At 44.6% G+C, this 14466-nt stretch overlaps 1 protein-coding gene across 4 annotated transcripts in view; it reads right to left on the bottom strand.

The window, feature by feature from the left end:
* LOC120948649 (MICAL-like protein 1) overlaps positions 1 to 14466 on the bottom strand; it is a 33676-nt gene that overhangs the window by 13111 nt on the left and 6099 nt on the right. For all 4 annotated transcript variants that reach the window (XM_040365235.2, XM_040365234.2, XM_040365238.2 and 1 more), the window contains one exon: positions 14289 to 14454. The gene's annotated coding sequence lies outside the window, so the exon portion shown is untranslated. The remainder of the gene's footprint in view (positions 1 to 14288; positions 14455 to 14466) is intronic.

Below are 14466 nucleotides of genomic sequence, written 5' to 3'. Positions count from 1 at the left end.
ACACACACACACACACACACACACACACACACACACACACACACACACACACACACACACACACACACACACACACACACACACACACACACACACACACACACACACACACACACACACACACACACACACACACACACATACCAGCTAGTTCCCTTTCCCCGTCAAGGATAGTAAAGGTCGGCGCTATTCTGCAACCAATCCATGAATGAATTCGTCGCAGCCAGAGACATCGTTCATGGTCTCTTTTCTCTTCTCACCTTTTAGATGAAGTCGTCGAAACGTGATGTTTACAATAATTCATGTAATTCCACAAACTACCGGATGATATGGGAATACTATTAAGACCTTCTCATCTTGGCAAGGAGGGGAGGGGTATCTCCTTTTTTGATGATCGGAGGCTCAGCGCACGGCGTACAAATACGAAAGGGAGATCGCTAGCTTTCGAAGCGCTAAAAGGAACAAACTGCCGGTTGCAGAATGGTCTATGCTTGAGTCGGAAGTACGTTTTAGCCTTCTTCTCCTGACAGGCCCAAACAGTCCTGCTGCTCTTCCGTATTATATGGCTTGTTGCCAATCAGCCCAACGACGACCACCACCAATCAGCAATCCCATTTATGGATATGGACCTCGAGCGCCTCATAGAGGAACTCAATCGACCGGAAATGGCGGGAAACAAGTTCTTTATGCCAAACCGACCCTACGGCGTGTTGTTGTGCTGTACAGACAGACGACAGCGTTTGATGTGATTGAGTAATGTATTTTTACCATATATGGATACATCTCGTGATGGAGTTGAAGCACAAAAGCTTCTTATAAGATAAGTACGTATAGGTATATCACAAAAACAACGCACATTTAAGACGTAAAAAGTAGTTTTAATGTTAAGTGAATAAAATTAAAAACAACAACTATTAGCAATACATCAGATTCGCTACAACTACTAACACTGTTCACGAACAAGTCCGTATGGGAGAGATTAAGATCGGTAAACAATTTCGAACGGTAAAAATTAATTACATGCCACTATGTACCGGCGCCGCATCATGCCGCCGCCACCTGTTTGAACGGTTATTCTGGTATATCTTGTTCTCGGATGAGCACAACAGCATGCAGATTAGTGATTGGCCCAGGGAGCTTGTCGGTGATGGTGTTGTCCGATAAGGGATGGCCTACATTATGGTCTGATCGCAACGTAGTGCAAATGATACGACACCGTTGATTGAATCTCTGGCAAAAGTTTCCTTCTAAACTTGACAAAAGAGTTACACAGATAACTGTTTTGAGAGTAATGGTGAATTTTTTTAATAGATTTTTATTGAAAGTTTATAACGATTCATATGAGTTTTAATTAGAATATCCAGCATGTTTTGTGATAATAGATTTGATAGTGCATATAGTCTACTCTGGACATCAATTTGCAGATTTTTTGTAAATGCTTTAAAAAATACATATAAATAATTACGCCTGAATATTGGGATGTAGTATATAACAATATATAACAAGATTCAATTCGTTTTGTAGTTTATCGGCAATTTTGTATAAGTGGCAAAAACAAATAGAAAATTGCCTCGCACTCTAATTGACGTACAGTGTCGACTACATACTTCAGTTGCAGTGAGAGCCCAAAATAACGTTGCGGCAGAAATGGGACGAATTAAAAAGGGCGAGATACAAAACATTCGGCAACAGTGTGGTCCCTCTAAGGTGAAATCATCCTCATCGTACAAATGATGGCAGTAAACGCCCGGCAACCAACGTGCATGGCCTAGCCATGCTGAAAGTGTCCGGGACACTGGAGAGCCCGGCGTGGATTTATCGTGCCGAGTAAGCGTAAACAAACAGCGGCAGCAACAACGAGCACAGTTAACTGTGAGTCTCTTCGCTGACGAAGCAGGGCGGAAATAATCATTAGTTTAATTACTTTATTACCATACGAGATGTGTCACCGTGCAGCAGATGCTAGTGTGTGTGAGTGTCCTCCACTGCTGTACCGTGCACAGCGAGTGATCGTTCCGGATATACCGGATTCGCGTGGAAATCCTGGTCAATAAAACTTGATGATGAACATAGCCCGCGTCGAGTGTACGCTGAACTGCAGCGGAACGGAAAGTGAATTAAAAAATAATAATAATAATAACAAACCCCTCTTCTTGCAGTCTACAAAACAAGAATCACAACACCAACACACACTTATCGGCAATCGGTGATCGGGCGAGCAAAATGGTCCATGTGCTTCAACACACATGGAGCACTTTTCACCGAGCGATTTCGTGTCAGCTTCGTAACAGCTACAAGCCGTGCAGGCTGGATAGTGTTATCAAAACGCACTACTACTTGCTGTAATGGAGAAAGCTCCATTAGCATCCCCGCGTGCAAGCGCACATATCGCCATACAAGCTCATTGACCATGCGGTACTTTGTTTTAGTGGTAGTCCCTTGCTTCTCACTGCTCTGGCGTACCCGCTATTAACGGTCGGCAACCGTAACGTTCCTGGCAGATGGCGCCATCAAAGCTTCGCGTTCGGAATGACCCACCGTATCATACGCGCGGAGAAAAGAAAGTAAAGAAAACTGATTAGCATACACGCTACGGAACATGCTGGCTGCTACTGCTGCTGCTGTTATCCAACATTTGGCCTGCACCAGAACACACCGGAATGGATGTCTCGTCCCAGGTAAATGAACCTTCAGAACGAGAGTTTTCTCTCATTTTACTTCAGAACAAAGCAAGACTTTCCGATGAACGGAACAAAAACAGCATCGACAAAAAATACAAAAGATCATAGGATATAGACTATTTTTCAAGTATATTTTTTCAACCTAGTTCTAATGGTACAATTCTATCGTTCGTTTGTTCGTGCAGAGTGTGCTTATGTGATAAAAGGTTCGTCGATTGTTCTTCACTAGAATGAAAAGATCCGTTACAAAGAACAACGGATACGGATTGCGCCCTAATCTCGGAACGCTTCACAATACCTTCCAAGAGAGCAAGAAATCCCAGGAAAGCCTAACATTATGATCGGATCCGTCTGTGCATGATTTATTCCGACGCTGGCGCTGTAATGTGAAACCTTGCAATTCAGGTTAATGATATGATTTACGAGGGGCAATAAACTTCCAACAGTTTTCTGGCGCTACTACAGCCGCACTTTTAAACAACGGCCAAACTAGCCACTTTGGTGGACGTTGCTACGAGAATCTTCTTACTCCTCACCTAAAAAATGCTCCCGAGAACATAACACGAAGAGTTTGTGCCGTGATTTTGGTTGCCTGTTGGAGTGTGTTGTGTCTACTGTTCTTAAGAATTGAAGAGTGTTGAAGATATCATTTAGAGTGGAAACTCTCTGAAACGTTGTTTAACCCTTTCGTAACGATAAGTGTCGAAAACAATCAACCATTACTTGATGTTGTATTCCGGTTAGCGACTACAAGCAGTGACTTTTTGGAGTAGAGCATTTAAATGAATTGTATACATTACTTTAGTAATTTAAAGCCTTAAAAATCATATTAGCCACACACATTATTTTATGAAAATGACTCATGTATAAATGTTCCGGCCTTTCTGTCTATCACGTTCAGTCAGTACCTACGCATTACTAAGGAACAATTCGTCAACAATTTTCCACACCTCCGTTAATTGCGGTAATAGCACACGTCGTAAATTACAATGCGCTGTCGCCCGTACTGCGGTTTCCAAACCACACAAACCATAGCCACAGAGACGTGAAAGTAAATTAAAAAAAGCTCATCCTTTTCATTTCGTTTCCATACACCTTTTCTAACTCAAATGCATCACGAAAAAAGAAAAAAATCCACACAAAAGCGAGAGGACGACACGTGGTGTAGGTGTGCCTACGTCGCGAAACTTGAAAGAAGACATCAGAGTTATGAACCACCGTTCACGTAGCGTATCTCACCTACCACATTAGGCACACGGTGGATTATGAGGTACACCACACCACATCGCAACAAAAGAAAGATGACATCAGTACAATTTAACACAGATTGCGACGGAATATTAAAATTATCGCTTTTCACTGCCAAGCCGCTTCCTCTCATCGCCAAACGTTTGAAAGGAAGCTCCACAAAAAGAAAAGGTAGTGAATGTTTTGGTGTACAATAACAATGACAAAAGGTCTTAACCACAAACCCCAAATCTGCGCCATTCGTAAGGTATATGTAGCAACAAAAAAAAAACCGAACCTCTGTTTTCGAGAAACAAACACACCTGCGGACACACACAAAATCCCTCGCATCTTTGGAGGAGGCAAACATGGCGGCAGTGAAGACAGTGGGAGAAAAAAGGCACCATCATAGCACCATAAAAAAGACACCCCAACCCCAAAGTACAAAATAATGAAGCATGAATTGCTGTGAGAACGTAGCAAAAAGCACAACTCACAGAATATGAACGTAACAACACAGACCCTTCTCTCCTTCCGGTAAATGCGAGGAGAAATGTGTATGTGGCGACGTGAACAGACGTGAAAATAGAAGGTACAATTCGCGTCTTCAATCTAACAAAGCATAAATAAACATATAAATATACGCTGCAAAAGACAATCTTCTGCGGTTAAGACCTCCGAAAAAAAGGAAACAAGTAAAAACGAAGAGAAAGATACGCTACCCCTAAACGCCAGCGCAAACAAACGCCACCGAGTGGTGGTGGTGGTTGCGGTTGTTGTTTCACATCAACATTTTCGCTCCCAACACATAACGTGTCTTAGGAGGAGTACGCCGTCCACTCGAGCTGGGCAAACGAGCTGCGGTTTGCAGCCAGCGTACAGACGGCAAGGGCTTTCGGAGGGTTGGGACAGTCGAGCGCGATTTTTCTTCACGCTTCACACACTATCGCTGGGCAGCACCCGACCGGGTGAGTCATAGAGAGCCGGGCCCGTGTGTTGGAAAGAAATCATGACAATATCGTAGTGCCGATTGGCCGTGCCAACAGCTTACGAGACAAAAAAGAAAGAAATAAAACAAGCTGCTAGGCCAAACCACACCAACGGGGTTAATAAGTGAGAGCAAGCAGCTGGGAGACCTTGGAGACGCCCGCACCGTAACCCGAAAATGAAGCCATTCAAATGAGAACGTAGAATGGATCAAGTCCAGCACGAAACAAACAACCAACAGCAAACAGTTAAAACTCCTTCATGCACCACTCCAAATGCGACCATCGACCTCGGCCGAAAGTGATCGGTCGTTTGGTTTGAAGCGAAGAAACAACACGATCGTGCTTTCGCCTTGCGAGCGATTTTGGGCTTGCGACATTGCACACAACAAAGAACTTCAACGGCCTCCAAATCCGCTAGGCGACGAACCTCTGGAACACCACCATCATCAACGCTTCGCCGCGTTTGACGTCAAGTTAAACTTGCCGGCCATTACTCGCGCCAACACAGCACCCCAAACACATACACACACACAGAAACACTAAGAATGCTTCTACCTGGCGTACATGTGCTACTTCTCGTTTGATGGGTTTGAAATTATCCAATTGGCCACCACTTCAACCACACACAGCAGCATATACCCCGCAAGGTTGGTGCGGCAAGCGAGCGCAATGCGACTGGCAGGCAAACAACTACTGGTATTGCTGGGCTCACCAGATGAGGTGGAAAACCTTTTTCCATGAACTCATTCGCAGAACAACGACGCACTACCACGACGCTGCTGCATGCAAATTAGAGTGCAACCAGTTTTATTCTCCAGCTCGAAGCTCTGTTCCGTCTACCCGCCCCAAACTCCCGTCAAACGATCGCGAGAAGACTATTATGATGATGAAACGCCTTCGGCAAACCTCCGCGGACCAGAAATTATGGAATCGACAGTTCCATAATTGAATTTGGCGTGAAACTACCATGCAGGCCGCCGTGTACGGTGTGGGCCGAGAAATTAGGCTGGCGGTGGTACAGTTGGCGGCGTTGGGAAGCTGCAAAAGGAAGGACTCGATCAACGAATGACACACGTTGCCCCTTGCTCCGTGCGCCGTTCAATACGCTGGTTGCAATAAACTACCAAACGGGGCCGCCGCTGGGTTGATCGATGACCCGACGAAGTCTGCACTGAGGTAGTGGCATCGTACTGGCAGCAAAAGAAGCTTCCCTTGCTTCATCGCGGTTCGAGTTTGTGCCCGTGACACAGATGGGTGTGGCATCAATGACAAGCGGGTCATCATGAAATCGAGCAAGACGTTAAAGGGGAGCTCGATACATCGTACACGAAAAAGATGAGCCAAATACATTGTTGTTGCGTAACTTAGACATGGATTCGTTCAAAATGTTCGAAAGCAATAAGCACGAAGATACTTCGTTCAGTTAAAGGCGCACTATTAGGTTGATTTCATTTAAGCAAAAAGAGAAAAAGACCATATGTATGAAAATAAATCATTTAAAACAAATTAAGTGATTTTCTTCCCATTGCGTTTTGGAAAATAAATCCGAATAAGCGATTGAGACATAAATTCCAAGTGTCTTAAGCATATCTGCAACGTGTAGCCCTCCCGAGCGAACAGTTTAAAGGCCATTAAAGGGTCATAAAGACAAATGACATTGGCACCGAATAACAGCTGACATGGCAGACAACTTGCATACACGTATTTCTACGACACTAAACACCTCTAATGGCCGTAGGAGCATAACAGTCGCGTGTGCTAATGCTGAAAACATTCCTCGGCACGCCGGTGGTGGACGGTACGCCGCGTTGTGGTCATTGCTCTTTGTTCATTTTGTCTTGCGGTTCGGTGTGCAAATCCACTCTAAAGCATAACCGACGACTGTCTTGGAATTGCGTTATTTGTACACACCGCCAGCGTGCAATTACTATCTGTGATTGACTTCATGAGTAAACCCACTGGAGTGGGGGGCGGGATCTCTACCTTGGTGGTGCGAGATTGAACAGATTGACTAACTGGGCGAGTAAACGAAAATAGAAAAGCGAAACAAACGATCGCGCTCATCGCAAGTTTGTATTTAGCGTTATGTTGGCATTAGATATGCATTTCAACTTGTTTGTAAATAAGCTCATGATCAAAAGATCTTCTGTTATTCGTATTACTATTTGCTTAAAATCATAAAAGTGATAAAGAAATAGAAAGGTTGTGCATCTTGACGCACCTTACATTTACCTTGACGGTGGTAACATATGCGTGACTTATGGCATCAATCCATTCCCCTTAGCCGGACGGTTTGGATTAGACATTAAAGTGAAAATGAAAACGAAGCTGTCATGCAGTGCAGTGGAATCATGCAGGGTATGAACATGCCATTTTAATTTAATTTATTACTGTCGCGCTAAACACTTTCTTGCAGCACATTTTTTCAGGATTTAAGAGACATCCATCCAAGATATCCAAACGAACGTACCAGAGAACGAGCATCACTGCGGAAGTGCTAAGCGCATCAACAGAGATCGATCCCAACGATCGGCAAACTAAAGCGAACACAACCGTAGTTGGTCCTTCTGCCCTAGCGGCCTGCTCTCTTCAGCAGAATCAGGTCAGCAAACTGGTTTTGTTGCCTTTGGGACCGAACAACATTTCGTCCAAGTCTGACTTTTTCGGTTTTTTACGAAGAAGATCTTCAGCAGCAGATCTGCTGCGTCGCGCTCTAACCCGCAGGGTGCTGAAGAAGATGTCTGAAGTAGTCAGAAAACGGAGCTTCTCTGTCGACCAGAGAGGGGGTCAGCATAACGGAGGGCAGGTAGGTAGGTAGGGCACCTTGACGAGGGCCTGTTGTTGATGACTGCTTCCCGTGCGCCCCCGTGCACAAGAATCGCGTTCGTTCTACTGCGAACGCTGCGCAGCGCATAAGAAATGAGACTCTCTCACAACAGCCACCGAGCTCGGCCCCTGGGGGTGGTCAACGGTGGTTTGGCATCGGTTTTCGTCCGTGGTTTGGGGAAACAGGGAAGGGAGGGGGCTTGGTTTCGAAGTGAGGCATGATTCTTGGAAATCGACGAGTGCCTGGAACCGGTTTGTTGCAGGACAGACTTGACCGCTGGCGGGCAAAGTCTTTCGGTGACACGGATACTGTATCTGTGTGTGGCTGCAATGTTGCAGCGGTAAAGACCAGCCCCAATCGATTTACCAAACCCCCCCCCCCTCCCACCTCTTTCCTGCCATTTTGCAAGTGTGCAGTGCAAGATGAAGCCTAAAGATAATAGAGCAGGCAACAACACGGCGATATAAAAGAAGCCGATCGGATTGCCGGTCCTGAATCTTGCCTAATTGAACGATCCCTTTTCATACTTCGTGCGTTGTCTACTTTCCGTACGCCGTCCGAGAATGCACATTATACCTTTCACAAGACGACGAAGACGAAGCCTGAAGTATTGATTTCTTCATCCTGGATGGGCAGAGGGTGAATTTTGAGAAGGACTGAATTGCCCATAAATAAGGGACAAGGATGCCGCCACCGCCGCTGCTGCTACGCTGTGTTTAAATTGTGCGAGGTTAAATCCAGAGATCCAGAAGAAGTGATTTATTTACACAATGATGCAAATCAATTCGAAGCAAACAAATTTAAATTTACCTACAAACTTTATCAATAATGTTTAGGATATTTCGTGCAGTAAGCAACCATTATGCCGTGTTGATTTCTACAAGAATGAAATAGAAATGCAAAAATGAAATACACCACGTAGAATAATTTTAAACATTGGAAACAGCACTTCCTTCGCACGAACATAGCAGAAGTTAAGCAATGTATATTTAAACGGGAATCAAAATAACTCGCCACAACACACAGCAGGAACCATCCAAGAATATATCTTGCGCCTTCCAAAAATAGTATAAATGCATTCAACGCATTAGCGTGCATCTCCTGATGGACAAACACACAGCGCACTCGCCAAAGTAGATACTTGCTGCCTCAAAAATAAACCATTCTCTCTCGCTTGCCGTCCGATCTCCACTAGACACTACAGCACGACAGACACCAGACAAACTTCTCACACTCATACTCGTTCTTGGGGGTCGGGGGGTGTGACGGGTCAGATTGATTTACTGAACAACCGATAAGTTGCTTGACTATGTTGTTTAGTTCAGCACTATCTTAAGGATCAGCTTGTAAACTTCATTCGAGCCGTCGTTATAAATAAGAAGTTGTAGGGTTTCTGCGACCGGTTGAGGTGATTTCGTGCCATATCTTTCCAACGCTTCCCATACCTACCACCTAGGAAAGCCCACAACTGGACAAGAGCCCAACGTACAACCAGCAACACACGGGGTACTGTAACTCATACGTATTCTTAAACCAGTAGTTGAAGAAGTCCATAGTTAATATTCCGATGTCGGATTACCACCCCACAGTTGGCACACTAGCATTGTGTCCATGGAAAGTTGTGAATCATCCACAATCTCTGAAGGTGGCAGCAATCTTTCTAGGTAGAAGAACCAACCGCATCAGCAGCATTGACTCACCGTGACCTGCACGGGCGCAGAAATTTGATCTCGCGGCACATTCGTCTCATTCTGGGCGAGTTGTTGCGCCAGCGGCCGACACTGCTGTTGGTGGAATCGGCACTAAATCGTCTTAGCCTTGAGGAGACGGCAAATAGCGGCAAAGTCAGCCGGATGCAGCGCACCTCGTGCAACATAATCCACCGCTCTCGCACTCATGTCTCGCTAAACGAGTTCACACATAGACACGTGCAGCGGCCAAATCGAGCCATGTGTACACACACACACAGACATTCGGTACGCGCCGCTTAGTTCGGTAGCTGCATCGTCGCGCACTATCATCGCCACTAAACAGAAACGTGGTTTATCGGATTTGTGAGTGTTTGTTTCTGTGCTTCTTAAATGCACCATGACGGTCACCTTTGTACACTAGGGCACAAAGTATGTAATGTAAGTTTTAACACAATGGCTCTAAAGCAAAACAAATCCACGAGGGTTACATGGTTAGCATACCTCCTATCTTCATTCAAGAGTTATGTACAGCAACATTACCTTCTGGAAACAAAACTCAAAACATATAAACTTTTTTTTAATTGTATTTAATTCGTTTTCCCCCATAATAGTTGCTGAGTTGCTCATTAGCGACTGCGTTGGTTACCCGTTGCTCATGCTAACTCGTCAACAGCAGCGCAGTGGGGAAGCAGACACCGCGCGCTCTCTATTTCCACTTTCGATTTCATAATATTCACTATCAGCCGATAATTTGATTTATATAGCCGCGTTCGTTAGAGATGGAAATTTCTGAACCCCATTCATCAGCACCCGGGCGGTCGGTCTTGGTCTTGGAAGCATTGAGACGCGTTTTTACCGAATAGTCACTCTCACTTTCTAACATCTAACTTGCTGCGGTTACTTCAACTCGCTTGAAGTTGACGCTGTGAGGGTTAGCTCGGTAAGCTCTGTTTTGGGAGGAGAAGATCGCATTTTAATACTCCTTTCTCCCCTGACGGGAGACTGCCGTTGATGATTGCTGAATTAATTAATTAACTTGATTAATTGAGCCGTAATCGATTACGTGATAGCGAACATCTTTTGCTCCATTTTCTTCGGGCGCTCAATTTATGTGTGCGTGCTGCTGCTTAATTATATCCGGTTTACGGTGGATGTCAGTAGCGGACCGTACAGGAGTGGCCAATGTCATGGCACTCACAAGATGTTTTTAGCTATGGCAAATCGATATCATGCTTTTATCTCCACGGATATTCTAATCTTTTTCTTCCTTCTTGGTATTTTTAATTAGCAAATTGCATGCAGTCTGATGTAAAATTTCTCATTCAAACCATAAAATTATTAGTTATATTCTCAGATGTTAAAGATGTATTTGTCTTATCCATTTTTTCCTCCCAAAAGCTAATCAATTCATCAATTCTCCCCTCTTGCCTTTCCTTTGGCACGTTTGCAGGCGCATCATCGATGGAAACGAAACGATGTGAACTAAAGAGCCGCACCTTCTACCAGGCATTGATCGCCGAAAGTGAACGGGGCCTGGCTGTGTAGCATAAACAACTCGAGAGCATAAAGTTAAAAGGCAAAACGACAAACTATCGCAGCATTAGAAACATAGTGCAGATTGTATGCTGACTGTAGGTGAGTGTGTGTGTGCACATTTTCATTTTGGCTGCACCTTCTTTTGCACAAATCACCTTCCTTTTTTTGTTGTACCGGTTTTCGATTTCTTGTCTACGATTGCTGTCATTATTTCAGGCAGTGAGCTTTTGCCCTTAGAAGGGAAGAAAAACGTTCCCTTTCACCTAGGCCCAGTCGCACACGTGCACGTTTCTAGCAACAATATACCACAATGTTTTTCTAGCGCTGTTTCGCCAAGACATGCGAAAATTGAATCAAGATGAGGATAATATTTTTAAAAAATATTAATCACTAAATTATGCCTATTCTTAGCCCAGCTAAGATAAAAAATATTTTTATAATTTTTTTGTAATAGTTTGTTTTTACATTTGCAATCCTGAAACTTATTCACCGAAGGCATTGTAATGAACCGTCGACGAAGAAGGTTTTTGTATTTTTGTTTTGCTAAACGTCGTATACAACGAACCGCCACAAACACAGCGACTGTACCCATGCGCTTAGAGGTGCGTCTTGTCAGACAAAAATGAAAAAAAACCGAACGAAAGTCTGCCCGTGCTTACAACTTTCTAAAACCAATACTACTCCCCCCTCTCCACCACCTCCCTTAGGACCAACCAACTCGGACGGAGCCGAATGGTCATTTCCTGTCTAACGCAACGAGAAACGTGTGCACTCTTCGGCGCATGCCGGGGTCGTCGTCATCGGCATCGTCGTCATCATTATGCACTCACACCCTGGCGAACCTCTCTCCCTCCATCGATGCGATTGAACATCTGTGTGCTGCAGTAAGATCTTGTACGATGGAAGAGGGAGGAGGGAGAGTGGAGGAAGAGGAGGAAACATTAGCGCGCGTTCGCAACCGGTCGTCGCGCTGAATCGAGAAGCAAGCGCGGAAGATGAAGCGAACACACCAGTCAAACGTTCACTAAACGCAACCATTGACTAGCGCGCAACAGACTTTGGTCGTGGGTTGGTGTGGGGAGGCACATGAGCGCTCGTGGCAACTAAACGCGGGATGCCCTGCGACTAATAAGCTGCGGGCGCGCGTACATAATGTCTCCGGATACGAAAGTACGTTGTGTGTGTGTATGCCTAGGAAACAGTGGGTTTAGGGTCACTGAGATGAAAGCCAAGCTGGAAGAGGGAAGTGTACGGAGCAACCGGTTTTAATTGCACTGCAATTTTATCGTTACTTAATCGAAATCTAATTCATTCCATACTTTCTCCACATATTCTAGGCCTTGCAAGCATTATGCTTTAGTGAATGTTTGTGTTATGTATTGGTATTCCTAATTATACCAAGAACAATTCCTACTTGAGTGTAGTGGTGGGAGCTCGGAATCGATGTTGAAATCGATTCCAATTCCGAAGTCGATTCCGGAGTTGGCTACGGAATCAATTCCAGAATCGGAAAGGCTCCGGAATCAAAATCGACCTAGGAATCGCAATTTGCTCCGGACACGGAATCAGAATTGACTCAAAAATTGGAATTAGCGGATAATCAGTTCTTGAATTAAAATAAGCAGTTTCAGAAACGAAATCAGTCCGGGAATTTCCATGAGAATGGATCGTTTACTAGTAACTTTGGATTCTTTGCGACTATCAATACGCAGTCATTGGATCCAAACGTCTATTCTTAATAAAAAGCCGTAACCGACTCCGATTTCAAAGCCTATTCCGATTCCGGAGCCGATTTCGATTCCGGAGCCAATTGTTGTTCTGGAACCGAATCCGATTCTGGAACCGATTTCGAATCCGATTCCGGAACTAGTTTTGGAGGCGATTCCGCAATCGATTCCGGAAACTGATTCCGGACCTACTATCCGGAATCGATTCCGATGAAAACTTCAAATTTCCCATCACTATTTCAGTGTTTGTAGCCCTTATTGTGCCCATCGTACGTTGTCACTCTTTATTCCAGATATCATCAATGATGTCCGCTTTATTGTAAGTGAACACTGCACAACGTACAGCAGATTAAACCATCTGCAAATTGCAGACAGTGTTGTACAACACATACGCACACCGATGTAAGCGCTACGACGCATGGAGCGTGCAAAAGTAATGGAGGAGAGGGAGGTATTGCTAAATTGTTGCACTTTCTTTGGGAAACGTCGAAAACCAGACGCCGAAATTTCACCGGTGTTTTTGTTTACATTGTGTACCCCGAAACGATCGTACACAACTGCCGTGCCGCACAACATTAACAACCTCGTAACCGTAAAACTCATGGTTCGTGTTGAAACGCACACCCTTGGCAACTTGCTTCCATTTTCCCGCCAAAATCGAAGGAGTGGCCCAGCGATGCACATCGAAACTCGCGTATGCGTAAAGTGAGACGAATCGGTAAAGTCTTGTAGTTTGTTTTTTTTCGGAAGAAAGTTTGTGCAACTGGCGCAACGACGCCGAAGCGCATGCATGTAATAGCATATGCCCGATGACATGCGGCGTGACAGATGAGCTTTTTAATGATAATGCCACGCAAAACTGAAAATGGCACATTGGTGGTCCCCCCGCCATGAATGGAGCGGTATACTTAATTCACATGAAAGGACGGCATTGACTAAATTAAACTACGGGCCAGCTTTAATTGGATACTGATATGGGGGTCTCATTCGCGATAAAACTTTCGACAATGTGAAAGTGTGGCCGGTCACAGATTGTCGGTACATATTTTGCACACTTGCACTTACAGCGGTTTTTCGGTAAGAAGTGCAATTAATTTGCCAACATTTCATTTCATTGCTTTCTTCTTTTGTGGAGCATACGATTGATCTTGCCTAATAAGACATCAAATATTCATTAAAGCGGCTCTAAAAACATATGTTAATAAAACTGATTGAAGTGGAAGTGTTTGATCAGAAAGTACGTATTATTTGATCCTGACAAAACTCTATTCCAACAAAATCGTTTCAAATAACCTCTCGCCACAAGAAAGAGAAAGAGGAAAGAAACACCCCGAAAAGGGTAAACATACGAAAAATAGGACAAGCCATAAAGCAAACCCCCCAAAACCGCTGTGACGCAATCAACACCACCACGGCGGACGCACGCACGCACGCTTTCGGGTGGGTGAGATTTTGGGATCGAATCAATCAAATCGATCCCCTAATGAGTTAAATAACAACCCACTGCCCGTCGTCTCGGACCAGAACTGGCTGAGCTGGTAAACCGTGTCTTAGACGCAATAAACTCCGGCGCACCTCACACATGTGAAGGGATCGTGGCAAACACTTACCAAATATGAGAATAGTCAACATCAACTTCAATTTACTGCAAACAAGGACACGGGTACGTGGACGGTGTGGTGCGTTGCGTGTCAACTTTCGTTCGCTGTGAGTGTGAGAACAAGAAAAGCTCGCCAAATGTTGTCTAACTCAATTGAAGGTTGTTTTTATAACGATCTGAAACGAAAA

This window comes from Anopheles coluzzii, chromosome 2 (genome assembly GCF_943734685.1).
Source record: "Anopheles coluzzii chromosome 2, AcolN3, whole genome shotgun sequence".
NCBI classification, from domain to species: Eukaryota; Metazoa; Arthropoda; class Insecta; order Diptera; family Culicidae; genus Anopheles; species Anopheles coluzzii.
The sequence above is the reverse complement of the archived record's forward strand: the minus strand, read 5'-3'. Positions and strand labels throughout refer to the sequence as shown.